The sequence below is a fragment of the Pseudopodoces humilis genome, chromosome 2, assembly GCF_049639895.1.
Source record: "Pseudopodoces humilis isolate 2021_Gansu_Grassland_sample_001 chromosome 2, ASM4963989v1, whole genome shotgun sequence".
Lineage (NCBI taxonomy): Eukaryota > Metazoa > Chordata > Aves > Passeriformes > Paridae > Pseudopodoces > Pseudopodoces humilis.
The window spans coordinates 60,294,275-60,313,747 of record NC_142201.1 but is presented as its reverse complement, the minus strand read 5'-3'; positions in this window follow the sequence as shown (position 1 = coordinate 60,313,747).

Here is a 19,473-nt window from a genome sequence, read left to right as displayed (position 1 = left end):
ACCTCACCAGGGGGACTATCACGTCTCCGCTGTCAAGCTGATGGGAATTAGCCTCATTGGAGGGGATGTTTGCAAGGCCAGACCATGGGCAGTACTGTTGATAAGCAATTTGGCTGTGACATAATGCAGAAGTTAATGACATGTTAGTATTTTGTTACACCATTTTACTCTCTGCTCTTCATTAAACCCTTCCAGTGTCTGAAAAGTAATTTCTTTCCAGTCACCACCGCAGTTGTTGGAGCCCTCTGACCCCAGCAGCCTGGTCACAAGGGTGTCATGACATTCCTGCTAGAACAAAACAGCTCTCTGAAAAGTGTGCAGGCAAGAGAGACACTGCACAGGCTATTTCCACTGCAAAGCTTCTTGGATGTTTCGTTTCTGCATTTGGGAATGAAAATACTAAAAGTATTTTTTAAAATAAAGGCTCAGGGTCAGGATCCTGTCCATGGCACCTCAGAAACTGGATGTCTCAGTGCCACCCACCAGTGTGTACATAAGGACATGACTTTGGATGGGAAAATTTGCTGTACATCCATTGTCAGGAAAGCCTGTAACCAGAGGTTTCATTTGTATTGGGCTGGGGACAAACACTTCACCAAGAGAAAATCCCACTGCAAACCATTTGGTCAGAGTCAGTACCTTGCCAGTTGACTTAGAGTCTAGATGAGGGATGTGAAAATAACCTGTGAGTACAACAAAAACTGCAAGGAATAGGTGTGAACCGGGAAGGCAGTGAGTGAGGCTACTCTATGACATGGCTGCATATCTTGGTCTGATTCCCATATTCTGGATCTGTCTGTGTGCACCTAAAATTTAGAAGAGAGTTTTTGCCAGACACCAGAGACAGCAGAAAAACAGACTCAGGTGGAAGTAAATCCACCCCACATCTTTATCAGCTATCTCTGCAACAGGAAGAGTAGACTTAACAGAGCTTTTATTTCTCAGGGATAGGCTATTAGACCTGAGAGCTCCCGAGCATCACAGTGATGACTGCTGAGGCTTTTTAGGGATACAGAGCAAAAGCACCCTCTATCACCCTGTCAGGAGGGCTGAAGATTGTAGCTCCTCTTGCTCACACCTCAGCAGCAGAAGACAGTGTGCTGCTGCAGCCAACTCCCAGCTCCGGCCCCAGCCTGCAGCTGTTCCTTGAAGAAAACAGCCCAGGTCATTGGTTCCACCTGGGAGCGGACAAGAGCTCCAGCCCCCAGCCTGGCCCTGCATGCCATGCGTGCCTCAAACCCCCTGCAATCAACAGCGGGGGAAACCGGGTCAAGCCTGTCCCATTAAGTGCTAATGAACGAGCTGGCAAGAGAGGTGGTTGTTTTTTTGGCTTCCTCCTGAGAGGGAGGCTAACATAACTGAATACGAAGACAAAGGTGAGCAGGTCATTCCTGCTTTTGGCGGCCCCAGGTCACAGCTCTTTCCACTGGCACTGGGTCACAGCCTGGTGCTGAGCAGGGAGCTGGGCGAAGCTGCTGCACTTGCCCAGTGTCAATCAGGGATGGGGCAGAGTTCATGTTGAGAACATGAACAGCCAGAAGACAGGCTGTGCTGCACATCACCTTCAGTAACATTTGAGATGTGCCTTAAGCTTCGGAGGACTGAAGCTCCCCTAAGGAGGCTGTCATGGAGGTCTACTTAAAAAATGGTACTATGGCTGGAATCTGGAATGTTCCACAAGACTTAAATCCATGGAAATCACTACTTTGCAGTCTGTACTGCTTTCAGAATCCTGGAGCCAAGGTCAGAGGTGGTAGCAGTGATGCAGATTACCTGACACTACGTTGTAATAAAAAAAATGTTTGGGAAATTGTCAACTTATTAATGAGCAAGACCATTTTACCAAAGTTTCTGGGAACCTAAATGCCATCAGTGAATACATCCTGCCCAATCATCTCAGTATTTACCGCTGTACAGGTGGAGAACTAAATAAAAACAAGCACTGGGAAATTGAGTTACTCAAGGTCACACAAAAGATCGGCTGCCTTGCTTTTAGCATTCAAACCAGGCACACATGTTGGGAGCAGTCTCACCCCACATTCCTTCTCTTTTCTGAGATTAATACCCCCAGAAGCTGAGCTCTCTGGAGGTGCTTCCCTTTTATGGCAGATTGAGCCTCATCTGGGTACATGGGAGGCACTGGAGACAACTCAGCCTCTTCTGAGACACTGTCCAATACCTTTATGATGATATTAATCACTGTTCCCAACTGTGCTATTCAGTCTCAGATCAGGATTTAGCATGCTTGCATTTCATAATCTGCCTCTGAATTCTAAAATAATCCCCCACAACCACTGTAGGAGACTCTTCAAATTAAAATGCTGTTTAACAGGAAAATGAAGTTCTAGAAATGTATTGCAAAATTAGAATTACCCATAAAATAAAATAATTTTGATGTGACATATCTGGCTGTAAATTTGCCTTGCAACAGAAATATTCATAATTACAGTAATTTGCAGCTCAGCCTCTTACTGTAGTTACATGATCCCGTAATTGCTGAGTTGTCTGCAAAGCGCTGGTTGTGCTAGCTAAACCAGTTTGCTGCTTTAAAGGAACAGACGCCGAGCCAGCTCCAGTGCGTCCTGAAGTCATGGAAAACTTCCTAGAGACTGCAGCAAGCGGTGGGCTGGACCTTCAGCTGGTAGGGAGGATACTCAGCCTCCTGCAGAAGTATTTCAGTAAAAAAACTATTTTCAGTTTTGTTCAGAAGCGTGGAATACTGGGATGGAGACAGATATTGGTTAAAATTCTGTAAAGCAACCTCTGCTGTAAATCACTACATCTTAACTGAGCAGTTCTGCGTTTATACAAACACAAATGGAAAATACTCTGGTCAACATTATGGATAAAACTTTGGCCTGTAGTTAGGACACCAAGCTGTTGATTTCCTCAAGTTCAGAAATGATTGCTCACTTTCTAGGAGCCACAATCAGGAAAGGTATAATTCAATAAAAACTACTTCCAGATTACATAAGCATGCCCCACCAAAAAACATTGAGTATTTGATCTCAACTGCAATTAATGACCTTGAAAAGATAGTTTCTGCTGATTATATAAGAAATGGCATAACCCATGGAGGTATCGTCTCAATAACATCAGTAAGCAAAGAACTTGCATAGGAAAGGAGAGCTTAAGGATCAGGTCCTTGATCCCAGGGCAGCACCTGCATTTAATTTTGGGTAAAGCAAAAAATGAGTCATAACTCTTTTAGGAATCTGTGTTCCTAAATCCTGGGCCTTTAAAGTTGCTCTCAGCTAGTTCTACCAGTGTTCCAGGGAGGTTTATATTCAGCAGGAACAGAGACTGGATGACCCGTGGAACTGTGTTCTCTCCTGAGATGTGGACACTGTGGATTTTGGACAGAGAGAATTGGACTCCTCTGGATTGTGGTCCAAAAGGATTTTCCATCTCATAAGAAAGCCTTAGAACCAAGCTGTCAGAAGCAAGCTGTGCTGTATGGTCAGACAGTATGTAATGCAGTAATAAATAACAGATAGGTTTTGGTTTGGGTTTTTTTAAAGAATTAAAGCTATTTTTAAAAAATACTGAACTACTATTTAAGCTATCTTTCTTCTGGTCTGTAAAATTAATGTTACACTCAATCTCCTATTTTATGACACTAGAAGAAGAGAAACTTGCAAGAGAGAGGTTTTTATACTTTGGCCAATGTTGTAGCCATGCCTGTTCAGTCAAATTTATTGAGCACACTGCTTGAACGATAACTCCTGTATTACCTAATGCGTGTCAGCAATGATCACCCCTAATGCAGCCAACAGCACGAGGTTTCTTAAAAAAAATTCTGTGACCAAGGTTGGCCAGGTACCAACTTAATTCAGCTAAGAGACATAACCACTAAGGACTTTCTGCTGTGCCTGGGGAAGAAGCAATTAAAAAGCTACTTTACCCAAAAGCTCAGGAGAGGCCCGTGGCATAGTGCCTCTTAGCAGCCTGAATCTTGCTGCTGATGGGATGTCTGCTTGGAACTGCCTCATCCATCCAGGCTCATACATTATAGCATTTCATTATGCTCACTGCAACTTAATACCTCCTACAGCAAGCAGGTTCCTGGCACATAAAAATGCAACCAGCTCGCATGGACAGTCATTGCTGTGAAGGAACCTTGAGTGGTGTGCCACAGTATTTTATACTGCAGGCTTTGTGACAGTTGGTTACAAATACTGGTATTATTAGAGATATAAAATATGGCTATTCAGCTTTTGTAAATCCTTTCAAAAGACTATTTCGGTATGTGACCTCTGGAAGGAGAGTTCAGGGGCACATACTACACCTTTTCCCTCTTCTCTGGGCCAAGCAGGGAAGCTGCTAGTCAGCATTTGCCCAATAACTTTAAGGGCTTTGCTCTTCCTTCTGGGCTCGTTCCACCAGAGTTTTCTCATCACTTCTGTTTAACTAGGTTTCTGTCACTGTAGTTTGAGTAATGCTGTACATTGCTGACCTTCCTGAGTAGGAAGGAGTCTGACTTCAGAAGCCAAGAGCTGGACCTGGGATTTGGGATTGTTCAAGCCCACACTGCAATGCATCCTCTCCTCTGAAATCTGTATCTGGAGTTGCTTCCTTTTCCCCCTCATCCCTAGGAAGCCTTTACCTCCTCCTCATCAGCCCTGAGGGTCAAGTCTGGGATGCTACAGGTGGGAAGCAGAAAGATGAGGTGAGATTGTGGTTGCTGCCACACATTGCAATCAGCAATGGGAGCTGCAGGGACAACTGCTGCTGCTGGGAGGGCCAGCTCCATCCTGGCCAGTCTGTCCTCTGCAACCCAGTGGCAGCTGCATCATTGCAGCACGTGTGGCCAGTCTACAGCAGGTACTGTGCCACTCTCCTTTTAACAAACAGGCCAAGGGGAAGGGACCTGTAATCCCTCTTCAACCTGCAAGCCCAAGAGCAAATGATTGTCCAATGTTTCTTCTGGAAGTAATGGACTGCAGGACAGGAATATCAAGACCCAGAGTGTCTGGGCAAGCTGCTCTGAGCAAAATCACTCCTTCCTCCTCCCTTCATGAACATCATCCCAAAATAAATGTTGATGCCATCAGTAACCACAGCAGTGTGCCAGCTAATGGACCAGCAGCAAGAGATTCACTGTTACCACCACAACAGAGACCTGTTGGAGTAGAACTTGATTCAGTTCTGTTCCTATTCTCAATTTTTTTGTTTGTTACAGTAGATCTTTGGGATGGCAGACATAGTAGTACTTCTTTCTGGATGGTGCTTCTATCCTCTACCCCATCTCTTTTTTTAATACCTACCTCTCTGCAGTTTTTAATTGCACGTACGTTTCTCCCACCTAAAGAGCTGACAGTACTGATTCCTGGTGTCTAATATAGTGGTTCTTATACAGGGAGACACTGGTGCCACTACAGGGATGAAGCCAGTCCACAGAAAAGCTCTGCAATGGGTCCCATGCTGACCTTCAGCACATGACACCAAGGATCTGTCTTCTCAGAAGTTTTCTTGGCTGTGTTCCAAATTTTGGATCAATTTTATGCTATCATCTTATATCATCTATTTATTCCCCCTCTTAAAAAAAACAAAAGAAAAACGAAAAAAGAAAAAAAAAAGCCATGACAAGAGGGTTGTTACATTAGTAAGAAAAGCAGTAAAAACATTGACTTTATGGAGTCTTCTGCCCTGGGCTGTATGTTTTGTAAAGCACTTTTTCAATCAGAGCCAGGCTGGGATTATGAAGTGTGATAACCAGATGCAGATAATCTGCATGTACAAAGATGAATAGCTGGACAGTGCAAATGGCATTGATTTTTGTCATACTTAATGGAAGTTATTTTTCTGACCTTAATGCTTCCTTAACTTTCAAAGTAGATTTTGGTGTTTTATCTCTATAGCTTCCTGGCCCCATACTGCTTCTGTCCAAGAGAACAGAAATTTTATCAGTGATTTCAAAGGGGACAAGCTCATACCAATGGTGTCAATATCAACTGCATCAGAAGGCTGTTCTCTTGGAAAAATTAGCCAAACAGGAGTTCTCTGAACAGGAAGAACCACAGTACATGTAATGGCACCAAATATTTGCTGTATGACTTCATGTGGATCTGCATGTCCGTCATAGTTTTCACAGCTAATGTGGCAGCAAATAGATGCTCAGCTGGGCTCATTTTCAGGTGTCTGTTTCCTCTAGATTGAAGCCAAAGTCCAGATCTGTTGGCAGTGACTTTGTCATGTCAGTAGAGCTTATGCTTCTGTGGCCAAAGGTAAATTGCGTCATTCTTTCTAATGAAATGTTCCTTAATTGCCTTTATTCCTTTGAACAGCATGTTTAATAAATAGAATATACATTTTATAAAGAGATTACAGAAAAGGAGAGTTGCTAATACCATTATATAATCTTGCAAATCCTAAAACTGAAATTGCCTTTTGCTTGCTGTTCTACAGCACATCTTTTCTTTGTGTCCTCTATAGCTGACAGAATAGTGCTTGTTTAAAAAAATATGTGACAGAAAACACCATGGGAAAAAATGTATTGTGAAATCTCAGCCAACCCGCGGGAAGGCTCAAGCCAGGACTGTCAACACACACAATCCCAATTCAGTGTCTGCTCTTTGCAGCAGCAGAAGGCAGTGCAGAACGAGGCAGATATTAATTAGAAGACCAAAAAAGAAAGAACAGAGCAAATTTTGTTTGCTCCTGATCCTAGCCCAAACATGATTGGCAAATACCTGTCTACTGTATAAGGATATGGTTTCACTTTGTAGTTCCTACCTAGTGAAAGCCATAAACTAGCTCACAGTGCAGTTATCATTTTTTTGAAAGCCCAAACAAAACCCCTACTGATTTCAGTGGAGCTAGGCTTTCACTTGATAAGCTTATCTTCTGCTATTTCAGCACTCTAAGAAACCAATATTAGTTCTTAGGTTTTTTTCAAATCCTGCATTTCTTGGTCTGTGTATTTCAAGTAATTCATCATAAACACTGTGAACATACAGTGTGATGCTATATATTTCTCAGAGTTCTAGGATGTCATTTTACTGCTTGCCCCTTACAGAGACACACTAGATAAAACAGAAAAGGCTTCTGTGTACCTCTCCCCAGTGTAAAACAAGAGCAGCTCTTAAATTGACTTTTCTGATTGGAGATGGATCTTGAGATTGATGAATTGCTCAGGGCTTGAAGGTACCCACAGGCTCTGCATAAAAATACCTCTCTTGGTATTGGTTTGGCTTGGTTCCACCAGAGAAAAAAAATTGTGCCACACCCCAAGAGATTCACTCACATCCGTTTTAGATGCTTTGGACACTCTCCAAATAAAAGTAGTTTTGCTATTGCTAAGGAAAGGTTTTCACCTTTGGTTATGAATTGGAAACATGGCTACAGAAGTAAAGCATTTGAAAAAACCCAAAAAAACTCCCCAGGAACTTAAAGAGGATTTGATAGCTGCCTATGCCCAAGCTGTCACTTAAACTTTCTTTGAAGCATCATGTTAACCACGGGAGTCCAGGCCAGAACTGGTGAGCAGCTGGTTTCTGAGATGCTATTCTGTTTGGTACCCTGATCTTCCCAGATTGCTATTGGACCCCACAGTATCAGGGTTTCACCATGTGCCAACAAACTGTAAAGTTCACAGGACTATTCTCCTATATAAGCTACTAAGGAACCCTGAACTATTTTTGTAAGCATTTAAGCATACTTTAAAAATGGTCTGGATGTGGGATGTACAGCCAGTGCCAGGCTTACCTTCCAGGATGAGACTGCCCTTCCCAGATGGCATGACTTGCACAGAGAACTTCCGACAGTGTCATAGCAATGTACACATTGCTTATCACACAGAGAATTACATTCAGAGCGTTTTGACAGCCTCTGGGGTTGTGAGTGACTAGCACTGGCTTTCCACAGAGACGTTGGGGCAGGTGTGGGGCTTGGTGTGTCACCTCCCCACCTACCTTGCGTCAGTATTATAAAATCATTGTCACATATGCTATTGCATTAGTAATGGCTACAGAACCTCCCTCTGCAGCTGCTGCTGCTCAGGGTGGCAAGCTGGTCTGAAGCGGGGCTAGGAGAGCCCCTGGCTCCCTGCAGCTCTGTGTCTGTGAAACTCAGGAGAGCTATGGCTATTACACAATGTCTTTTATGCAGTAGGGCTACTCTCTTTCTTACTTCTTTCTTACTGCTCTCCATCCTCATGTCATATCAGGAGTAAAAGTTCACAGAATTCACCGAATGACTAGGTTGGAAGAGACCTTCATGGAGTCCAACCCATGCCCTAGCACCACAACTGGACTATGGCACCGAGTGCTACAGCCAGTCTATTTTAAACACATCCAGGGATGGTGACTCCACCACCTCCCCAGGCAGACCATTCCAGTACTTTATCACTCTTTCAGTAAAAAAACTTTTTCCTAATATCCAACCTATATTTCCCTTGGCACTGCTTGAGACTGTGTCCTCTCATTCTGTCAGCTGCTGCCTGGAGAAAGAGACCGACCCCCACCTGAGTACAGCCACCTTTCAGGGAGTTGTAGAGAGTGATAAGGTCACCCCTGAATCTCCTTACACTACAACCTTTCTCCTCTACATCATTAAGCCTGTGCAAACTAAAGGTGAACCTCTATCTTTTTATCAAATACATTAAAATTCCCATATTGTTTGGAAATACATGTAATTGCTGGAGTTCAGAGAAAAAAAAGGGAAAAACATGCACTCACAGATATTTCAAATCTTTTGGAAAGTAGGTTAGAAAAATGCTACATGAGATGTAGGGCTTTCACTTTCTACCATGCTGCTTAACAAGATGAATAAAATGGTCTCAGCACATTATTTATAGAAAGGGTGCTAGGACCAGAATCTGGGTGTAGTTATAGTCACCTTTTTAGTTCCCTGAAGGTATTCAAGTGCTTTTATGAAAGATGGGGTTTGCATAAGGCAGAATGGAGTACTGCTGGGATATGATTTCACAGAACCATAGAATGGTTTGGTTTGAAAGGAAACTTTAAGATCCTCTTGTTCCAACCCTGCTACCATGGGCAGGGACACCTTCCATTACACCAGGCTGTTCAAAGCCCCATCTAACCTGGCCTTGAACATTGCCAGGGATGGGGCATCCACAGCTTCTCTGGGAAACCTATGCCAGTGCCTCACCACCCTCACAGTAAAGAAATTCTTCCTAATATCCAATCCAAATCTACACTCCTTCCGTTTAAACTCTTTCTGTTACTTTGGATCAGCTGAGGCAGAGGCTCTTAGGTTTCTGGTATTCCAGCAAAATGGAATATTCTTGGATTTGTTGTCCACACCCACTGCTTATACTGTTTTTTCCACTAACTTATCAGGTGAGCAGGTAGTCTGCATAGAGTCTGCTGCCTTTGAACAAGCTCTTATTCAATACAGAATAAGAGCTGGTTTGGGGTTTTTAAAATTTATTTATTTATTTCATAAATATGCACTTTTTTTTGTCCAGCAGCAATTTATGTTGCTGATTATGTGACTTTCTAACAAATCCCTTGCTTAAAGCATATAGAAGGAAATAATAATAGAGTGAAGAACTCTAAGTCCTGTAAGACTTGTGGAAATCTCTGCCAAAGTAGGTCAATGCGTTCGTACATCAGTTTTAGCAGAACTGCTGGAAGATTCCTGAGAGAGGTAAGAATCTGAAACTGCTTTATTTGTTGCTGGCTTTGCAATCTGCTAAGACTTGCTTTAAAAAGTGGTTTAAAATATAGTGAAACAGTTTTTATGGGAACTGAGACAATAGCAGTCATGTTGAGAAAGGAAGCAACATGCTCATATCATTATGCAAAGCTCTCAATGATCCCTTCAGTAGGCTCCAAATGTTTCTGCTTTAATCCCAGATGTTTCTCATATTTATTATAATTTTTAGCCTTAAGAACTAACAAATTATGAGAACTTTCAGAAACCTATAGCAACAATCATTATCTCAGAAAAAATAGTTTACCTGGGATTTCCTCAAATAGCAGGAGAACAAACAGAAAATTTCTGAGAAGTTTAGTGAAATATCTGCCAATTCAAATCCTGGTGTGTATCTAGAAGCCACAGCACTTTCTGCATCCTAAATATGCATATGATTGGATGTACAGGTTTTGATAAAATATTATTATACTTACACTAATATACCATGGAAGTTCTTTGGTACCCTTACACCTTTGTCTCAAACCAGAAAGTTTTCTACAAAGATGCCCAGATTTTCTTCTCCTTTCCCAGTCTCCAGTTGCTAAATTTAATTCCTGTTTTTTCAACTTTGCTAAACAGCAACAACTGGTAGCCAATTATCATTTTTGAGCTGTGTTTTCAGCCAAAGAGCTGGATTTAGAGCTCTGAAATGTAGAAAACACAACCAGGGCATTTGTATCACATGCAATTGCCAGCCTTTCCTATAAATAGCTGGGTCAGGAGAGCACCTGTGTTTTTTCCCTCCCAGCATTTGATGGATAGCTTTGCTGGCATCTCTGCAATAGACACTAAACTAAATTCAAAAGAGAGGCTTAGTCAGTTCTAAGTAATGGAAAGTGTCCAAATTCTCTTTGGCTTTGATTCTAACAGGGAAAGACATAATTTTCTTGTCTCTTTCCAGATTAAACTCCATTCCATTTTCTGCTGCCCTCAATGCACACTCCTGAAAATCCCACAGACACATTAACATTCAGTCAATGAAATATTTCTAGAAGCTAGACTACTACAATGTTTAGGTTCTTCTGCAAGGCCTTGATTTTAGCTTGCCCTTACCATGCATAAATTGCCTTTAATTTTGACAGCCCTGAACAATACCATCTTGCCAACTTGTAATGTCTTGTACCCTTGCTAGCTATACCACCTGTCTTTAAGGCTGACGCTTTGATCTTTTGTTGATGGCTGATAAGAGAGAAAAAAACAATAATCACCATCCAAATTATTAAGAACCTGGGTTTTCATGAGTTTCTGTGGAAGTCCATGAGGAAACTTTTCTTTTTCAGCACAGATTGTTTGGAAATTCCTCAGAAAGCGGGTGAAAAAAACGTGCAAATGTCTTTCCTCTGTGCAGGACAAATAAACCACCCCCCAGCTGGTAGAGTATCAACAATTCCACATTCCAGCATTGGGGAAGCAGGATGAAGGGAGGGATAGTATATCAAGGGAAGCGTGAGCAGCAGGTTCGGGCTGTGAATGTAAACCATACCTACGGAAAAGACGAGATGTAACCTGCTAATATCCACCTCTTAAACCCTTCCCTTGAAGATGGCATGCTACAGAAAGTAGAGGCTATTTTCTTGCCACTAGCAACCTTTGGTTCAGCTACTTGCAAACTCAGGAGGATTTGCTACCCAAGTTTAGAGCAGATCATGCTTTCAAAGTTTTCTTTGAAACTTCAAAGGGCAGGAGGGTACTTCAGACTGGAAATTAACAGCACACAAGTTCTAGACTGTGCCAAGAATTGGCACTGTCTGGGTAGTCCATTCTGACAGAATGCAGTGTCCTTGGCCCAACCTTGTATGAACCTTGCATTTGCCAACATGTACACTAGCTCAGGGCAAGCTCACCAGCCAAGAATACACCCCATTCCTCAAGTGGCTTCAAGTACTTGTGTCAAGCTTCGGATTACTTCACCAATGGAGACTCTGAGATGGCTTAATGGCAGCTCCTGCACATCTCAGCACACCCACAGCCGAGGTATTGCTGTGGGTGTGCTAAGCAATGTAGTCAAATGCGTTCAAAAAGTGTGTGCCAATTCTCAGTGGCCTTTTTCCACATAAAATTCAGTTCAACTGAAGTAATTTCAGGGGCCTGAGCAAATGTGGAGCTCCAAAAGGGCAGGCTCCCAGGTTACAGCTTGCTTTACCTAAGCCACATCGAAACTGCTGAGATTGGTGACAGAGCACACTCCAGATTGACCAGTTTGTGTTTGGCCACAGCATTTCTAGCCCAATTTCCTTAGGAAAGGTTTGTGATTGCAGCCTTCATGCAAGGGCACATACATGCATAAATGTGTGTGTTCATTTGCATGTCTATGAATTCCCCTTCTCATCGCTGTCCATCACCCACCAGTAATGTTGAAGCTCTCAGTCACTTTCAGCCAAATCTGATGGCAGAGCAGATATTTCTAACATGCTTATTTTCTATGGGTCTGTATAAATAGGCAGATGGATAAAAGCTCTGGTAGTGTATCAGTAGTCCAAAGGAAAAGGTGTAACTGATATAGCATATGCCTATATTCCTTTTTATTTTCCAGGACCATTTTCTGCTATTAAGGGCAGCAGGTTGTGCACAGCCCATGCCACATACTACCAAATGCTCTTGTTTTCCAAAACATGGTGGCCAGCTACTTGATGGAAATGGTGTTGGCCAAAGCTCACTGTGTTCTGGATCCATTTGGGGGACGGTTACACAGGTCAGCACCATGCCAAGCACCGTTTGGATAATTTGACAGTACAGAGCATTGAATTTGAGTGGCCAGAACTGTTTCCAGGGACTGTTTGATGTCAGCCACTGGCAGAGAAGCTTGAAAGGGACGGGTTTAAGAATGTCCCATCCACAAGAAGAGATTGGATCAAGGTCACTACCATATTAGACAGAGGAGAACCCAGGTACGAAGTACAAACCTCCAGGAAATAGGCCTCATTAAATCTGTTTCTGACAGAATGACTTGTTTAGCTGATGGCACCTTATTTAGAATTCACTCTCACTAGCAGCCCATTTCTGATAAAATACAGAAACTTTCAGCCCTGGATGCCAGATGCATGTGTATTCTCTTTTTAGTATTCATTTAGCTGTTCAGATTTTGTTCTCTCTCTGGTTTTGTTTGTAGTAGCTGCCACCATTATTGTTTTTTTAAGACACTGTAATTATGTGCACCTTTATTGCTTAACATGTGAATCAGATGATTTATCTTAGTTGCTATCAGTAGAGGCAACTGAGAATTCAGACCGTGACCTCCATGGCTAAAGCAGGAAGATGTTAAAATCTTAGAGTATGAAGTCTGCTAACCAGCAGCTGCAAAGTCTCATCTTCCATGGCACAAAGAGAGACAGGGGACAAATACCAAGTAGCTGCACATTGAATATCTGAAGAACAGGCTTCTGCAAGGATAAACAGCTGAAAATTGTAGCAATGCTGAGAAGATTTAAGACTTGGAGGAGCTGGAAACTTGAATGTCCATGAGGACTCTGAAAATTGCAAGCTGTAGGCTCCATCTCTTGGGTACCAGAGAATGAAATCTCACATTCCTGCTGCAATATTATTAACATCTGTTTATATATCAGTGGCACCTAGTGACCCAAATCCAAGACTAAGCCAACCATCTGAAAAATGAATACGCATGCACCATGAATCCGTGATGTGCATACACATGAAGAGAAAGACTCCAGAGAAGGAAACTGTTTTTGCATGTATCTTTCCTTGTCATAAATGCACTTGTTCCATGAATAAAAGCAATAAAAATACTTGCTTGCCTACAGACTTTTGCATTACTACAGAGCAGGCCACCATCCTTCCCAATTCACCAACAATTTTCTCCTCACCAGAACATTGCCCCTCTTCAAGCTCTTTTTGCCCCCAGAGAGGGCTGTGTGGTAGGTGGCCAAACCTCGCCGGCTGAACCGCGGTGCTTTGGCACTGCCATCCCCAAAGGCCATGGAGTCACCTGTTGTTCCCTGGAGCCTGTGTTAAGACCGCATCCTTTCCTAGGGTGTAGAAGTGAAGGCTCTTCAGTGCTAGCATACCCTTGGGATCTCTATTCCAGTCTGAAATCAACGAACAGGTTCAGAGTTATTAAAGAGGGGCTGACAGACAAGCAGACAGACAGCCAGGCAGAACAGTTGTGTAAGCTTTGTTTCGTTAGGAAAGCAGGCTAAAAAAAGAAACAAAATGCAGTATTCACTCATCATTGTCTACAAAAACACTGAAATCAGCTATTTAACACTTTGCAATGAGTGTAATAGCTCAGCAGAGTTATTTATTCTGCTTGAAAAACCTGTTTCTAGGCCTCAGAGGATTAGTTGAGAAGCAGCATAACCTCTGTGTGACCCTACCCGAGAAGAAGCTGGTCTAACTGGAAGCCTGAAAGCAGTATTTTGAAAGCGGTGGCAGCTATGTGTTGCTGTTCTAGGATTAAAACTAAGGGGAAGTTTTGCAGAGAACGAAAATACTCTGAACATCAGAAAGGAGAAAAAGTCACAGAAAGTAAGTGAGAAGTAGGATAGAAGGCAAACGAAGAAAAAACCCCAGAATCAGCACCTTAACAAATGCATTTAAGTGTGCTAAGGAACATGGTACATAATTTAAATGATAGGTTAAAGGTATGTTCGGATAGTTGTTAGAAGCTGTACAGTGAAGAAATTTGTACAATACAGATTTGGTGTTCTTAAACACTTTTTAAATCAACATGAAGCATCACTGCCTCCAAATGCAGTGGATACCAGAGCAGAGAAAAGACGACAACATCAGTAACATGAAGCCAGGGCTGAACCGCAAATCTGCTTTCATCTCCCTGCCAGTGTTAGGTTTGGGAGGTCATGTTCACATGGACTGTAGAGACACATCCATTTGGGAAGAAGGAAGACAAGAAATATGGAAGGAGCTGTCAGCTGCACAGGTCAGGCGAAACCAAGCCCAGAGCACCCTTGGCTAACAGCATCTGACAGCAGGAGGAGGCGGAAGTGTCAATTAGCAGACAATGAGAACACCACCAAGCTTCAGTTAGGAAACATACATTAAGATTATACATATAAAATAATACAATGTATATTTTCACATATAAAACCACAGATAAAAATACATATGGATGCACATGTTTATATACATGCATAGATTTATCTGTATAAAGATTGTGATTTTATTCCCCTGCATAATGTTAAAGAATAAAATCACATTCTTTCCTGCTCTGGATAATCACTTGTCACTTTAATCCTGGTTTCAGGTAAGAGCCTTCAATTATTGATTGTTGTCCTTTGCCAGATAAGAGTATTATTGTATATATTAATGGTAGGAATAATCTTACAGATTATACGAACCCTCACTTGGTAAGCATAGGATTACTCTGTAATTCTTTAGTAATTTATCTTGGCTAAATTTGAGTGTCACTGTATTGATTTTCTACCCTTTTCTCATGGGGTGTCTTCCACTGTTAGTATCCAGTGTACCTTCCAAACCATTGGTTCTGATTTTCAGTCTAAATATTCTTTTTCTGATGCCATGGGCTCACATACCTCCCACCTTACCCAAGGTCCCTAGTGATAGACACGCTAGACATGTAATGACCCTGGATTCTCCTAGCAGTCAGTGGAGACAGCTCCAGAGGATGCAGAGCTTGTAGATGAATGTTCCTGCTGTATGAGCAATGTTACAGCAACACTTCTAATTCAGGTAACTCACTGGTGGTGAGCTGAATTTGGATATTGAAATACTACCCCTCCCCTTTAAATAGTCACAGATGATTATCTTGTGATTTAATGCCTCAACCTGAGGACACTCACAAACAAACACACATTATGACTGAAACTCCTGCTTTTTCCAACATCACTTTTTTGCTGCATTTTTCTGGGCTACTTCCTGTTGACCAAAATACTTCTAGTACCACAATGTTCTTAAATTATTACAATTCACAGGGTGTACAAGCAAAACCATCTTCACAAATGTCACCAAACATTAAAAATGTTACTTTGCGCCCATTTTATATCCCAAAATCAGATCTAATTTTGTGTTTACTAAGTGCATGAACCAAGCAAACACTCCTGGAAATACTAAGCCTGCATGTTATTTCCTGGACCTGTGTGATTGACACACCTCCTCTCATCTGCATGTCTGTGAATTTCATTTGTATCCCATTAACCTCCTCCTTTATGCACCAAGAAAAAAGTACCATCTCCTGCAGCCCACGCCAAGAGGGAGTTGTTAGAAGTCCTCTCACCAAGGATTCCCCTTTGACCATCCTCACTAGGCTGCTGAGGAGGCACCTGTCAATTTGAAAGCAAGTGTTCTGCATGTTATTGAACTCAATTTAGCATGCATGCTGACCAGGATTTGTCTTTTGCTTCCCACAGATGGTTTAAAAGAGGCAACTGGGAGACACTGGGCAGAGGGTGTTTGCTTCAGGAAGCAATTCCCTCACTTGAAATGTTACCATATTTCGTCTCACAGGACAGACACACTGACATACTGCCCTTTATTCAAGTAGGATGGGCTCCATCAGCACAGTCTGAGGTGTGTTTTGACACTATTTCTGCCTTTCCTCATGGGTTATCTAAGAATTCATTCAGCAGTGAGATATGGCAAGTAACCCCAGTGGGTTTTAAACTCTCATCAGTGCTTCCATGCTGAAACTACTAATAAAGGTATTAAAACTGAGCAGGAATAAAGCCCTTTCCAATCAATAGCAGCATGCATTTTTGTTTGACGACCTATTTAAAATAGGGAATTTTCTAATTTCTTATGAACAACAGTTAAAATGCCTTGATAACAGGTAAAACTGGAAATGAGATAATGTAGCTTGATTCTAAAGCCATGAAATATTGCAGGGCTGGCTTTTAAGCTAAGATACAAAGCTCCATCAGAAATAATGTCAGCATCTTTCAAAAAAATATAGGCAGCACAAGGAGTAACTTTCTTCTTGATAAGGACTCAACAGTGTTACCAACTAAAGGTAAACAAAATCCTAAGTCTCCATAAGGCCACACCTTAGCACACACCTCATCTTTTTGTCTTCTGAGCCTACAAATATTTACACATCTAATGTTAAGTTTTTAGGGGTTTGGTGACCAAAAGTTAATAGTCAAAGGGACTATTCACATGACTGAAGTTAAGCCTCTGACTATGTGTTTGAACTGTCAGGACTTTGCACATCTTTTGTTCTACTGAAAGTGATAAAGGCAATTTTTTTCCTCATGCTTGAGTTGGAAATCCTAAACCTGTTTCCCACTGAATTTTGTCACAAGGGCATTTTTAATATGACTTTCAAGGCTTGTCAGCATATGTGTGCAGAAGCAAAAGTGACATACAGTATTTAGAATGCATGGATAATCGGAGACAAGACGCCTGAAAAATCATAACGTAGAAAAACCAACCAAAGACCTCACAAATGTAGGAGAATTAAATTATTAAATTTACTGTTATTGTGAATGACTTTGTAAGTCCTTTAGCAGAGAAATAGTGTAGCATATATAACTTTTATTATTGGAGTTATCAGGAAACATATCAAGTGACTATTGATAAAAAATTGTGTTTACTTCTGCTGTGCCCATGACCAGTCTGTGCTTGCTTTCAGTAAGCACTTCAGTTACACTACAACTAATGCATGTAAAAAACAAAGCTGAAGTTTGCTCAAGTACTAGAAATAGTAATAGAAAATTCTGTATTTCTGCAAACAAATACTTGCTTCCACAGAATATGTTTTAAATGGCCAGAAATACTGTTGACACAGCCAAAAGGGAGATGAAAATTAGATACACAAGCTTCAGACAATTAAATGAGTTCAAGAAGAATTTCTCTGTACCCTCCATAATCAGAACATTCAAGCTGCCTCCAGTTACCATGTAATAATATGACAAAAATTGTGTGGCTGTACTGAATACTAACTAACTATACATTCTATTTTTTCAAAGAATTCAGCATCGAAGAAACCGGTCTCTTCAGGGAAAACCAAAATTTAATTCTAGGCTGACATTTTAAAAATTTTTGCCTTATCTCAACAGATACATTGACTCCAGACCATTCAAGAAAATCACACATAAATCACAGAAGTTTTAGACATCACAAAATTCCCAGTGTAGTGAGGGAACACAAAGTACGTTCCTAAACAAAGCATTTTCCTAAGTGCTTTCCTCTATCAGGGTTAGGATCAGTCAAAAGAGAACAATACTGCACAATCTTTGCAACTGAGAACTACAAACTAAGAGCTCACATTTTCATAATTTTTAAACAGTCCTATGCAAATGTTTATGATTAATTCATATAAACTAAAGCTAATCTAAAAAATATGGTTGACTTTCTGCTTTGCTCATTGATTTACCAGACCAAAAATAAAAAAGAGGGGGAGGGGGGATGGGGGAGGCTCTATTTAACTGTTGGACCATTTTCCATTGATTTGATCATCTATTTTATTTAATCTTCAGCTTAATTATATATACCATTTGGCTGACTAATCAAAGATCAAACAGTTAGCAATCTAAGACCTGTACTCTACAAACACTTAATTAAATAAATGATCTCACACTACAGTGGTACTGCATTCATTACAGTTGCATGTTGAGGTATCTGGGAAATACTTTCCATAACTTGGCACTTCTATAAGATGCAAGTTCATCAGTTGACTACAAATTCAAGAGAAAATGGAGGAATAAAGGAGATCAAGATGAATACAGTGATAAAATCGTGGTGATCTTTTGGCTGTTAATTCATTAGTCATGGGCTGGTGGAGGATTTACTTTTAACCCTCGCTCCCACAATAAAATCTATATAGTCCTGTATGTAGTCTACACACCTATAAAGTTTAAAGCAATGCTAAAGTTTCTAAACATCTTTCATTAAATCTGAATTTGAATGCAATCCCCATTAAAAAAAGACTACCTACTTGGCCACATTCCCCAAGTGCAGGTATAATGGATATTTTAAAACAACTTTTCCAGGTGATCTAGAAAGATGATTTTGTGTATATTGGCAATGGAATATACCTTACTAGTCTAAAGAGAACTGATCTTTTTTTTTTTTTTTTCCAAAACTTCAGAATTGTTGATTTCTGCAAGCATTATTTAAAAAAAACTTGTGAGAAAACTTCCCTTTCCCAAATGTTCAACATTACTTAATAAGAATTAAAATAAGGGATGAAAAATGTCTCAGTAGGCGTTTTGGAATCAGTAAACTCAATCAACCAACTAACCGGCCAACTAAAAACAAAACAAGAAAGGAAGATCAAGACTTGACTTGAACTTTCTAAGAAAATGCAGAAGCAGAATTACCACTTTTTCAGGGCTGAAAGGTGAGAATTTTCTTATGACTACTTAGAAGGAAGAAAAAATTGCATACATCTTTGCAAATCAACTTAGAGACTGCAGTCAGCAATATTAATGAACAGAGAAGTTTTCTGCCTAAACCAACAATGGCAGCTTCATGGGGAAAAAAATTCTTTTCATTAAATTTTAAAAAAAATTATTTATGAAGCAGTCACACAGGATTTAAAGCACGCATCAGACTGATTTGTCATTATTCTGACTGTTTTGAGTAAAAACCCTATAGTATTCCTGCTTGTTGGCTTTATAAGTACTCAGTACAAAGACATAAACTACTGCATACGCTAGGATGAATGCACACAACTGTGTCAAACAGTTAAGGAGCCAAAGAAAGAAAATATTAAAATATTGCTTCTTTTGGTATCCTTGGAGAATCTGTGGTGGTAACAAGGCTTGTTGTTTCCTGTCTGAAGAAACATTACATATACAGGAGACAGATCTCTAAATATTTACACTGTGAAGATCTTGTTCTCTTGCACTAGCCTGAATCATAAGATTTTAAAGTTGAAAT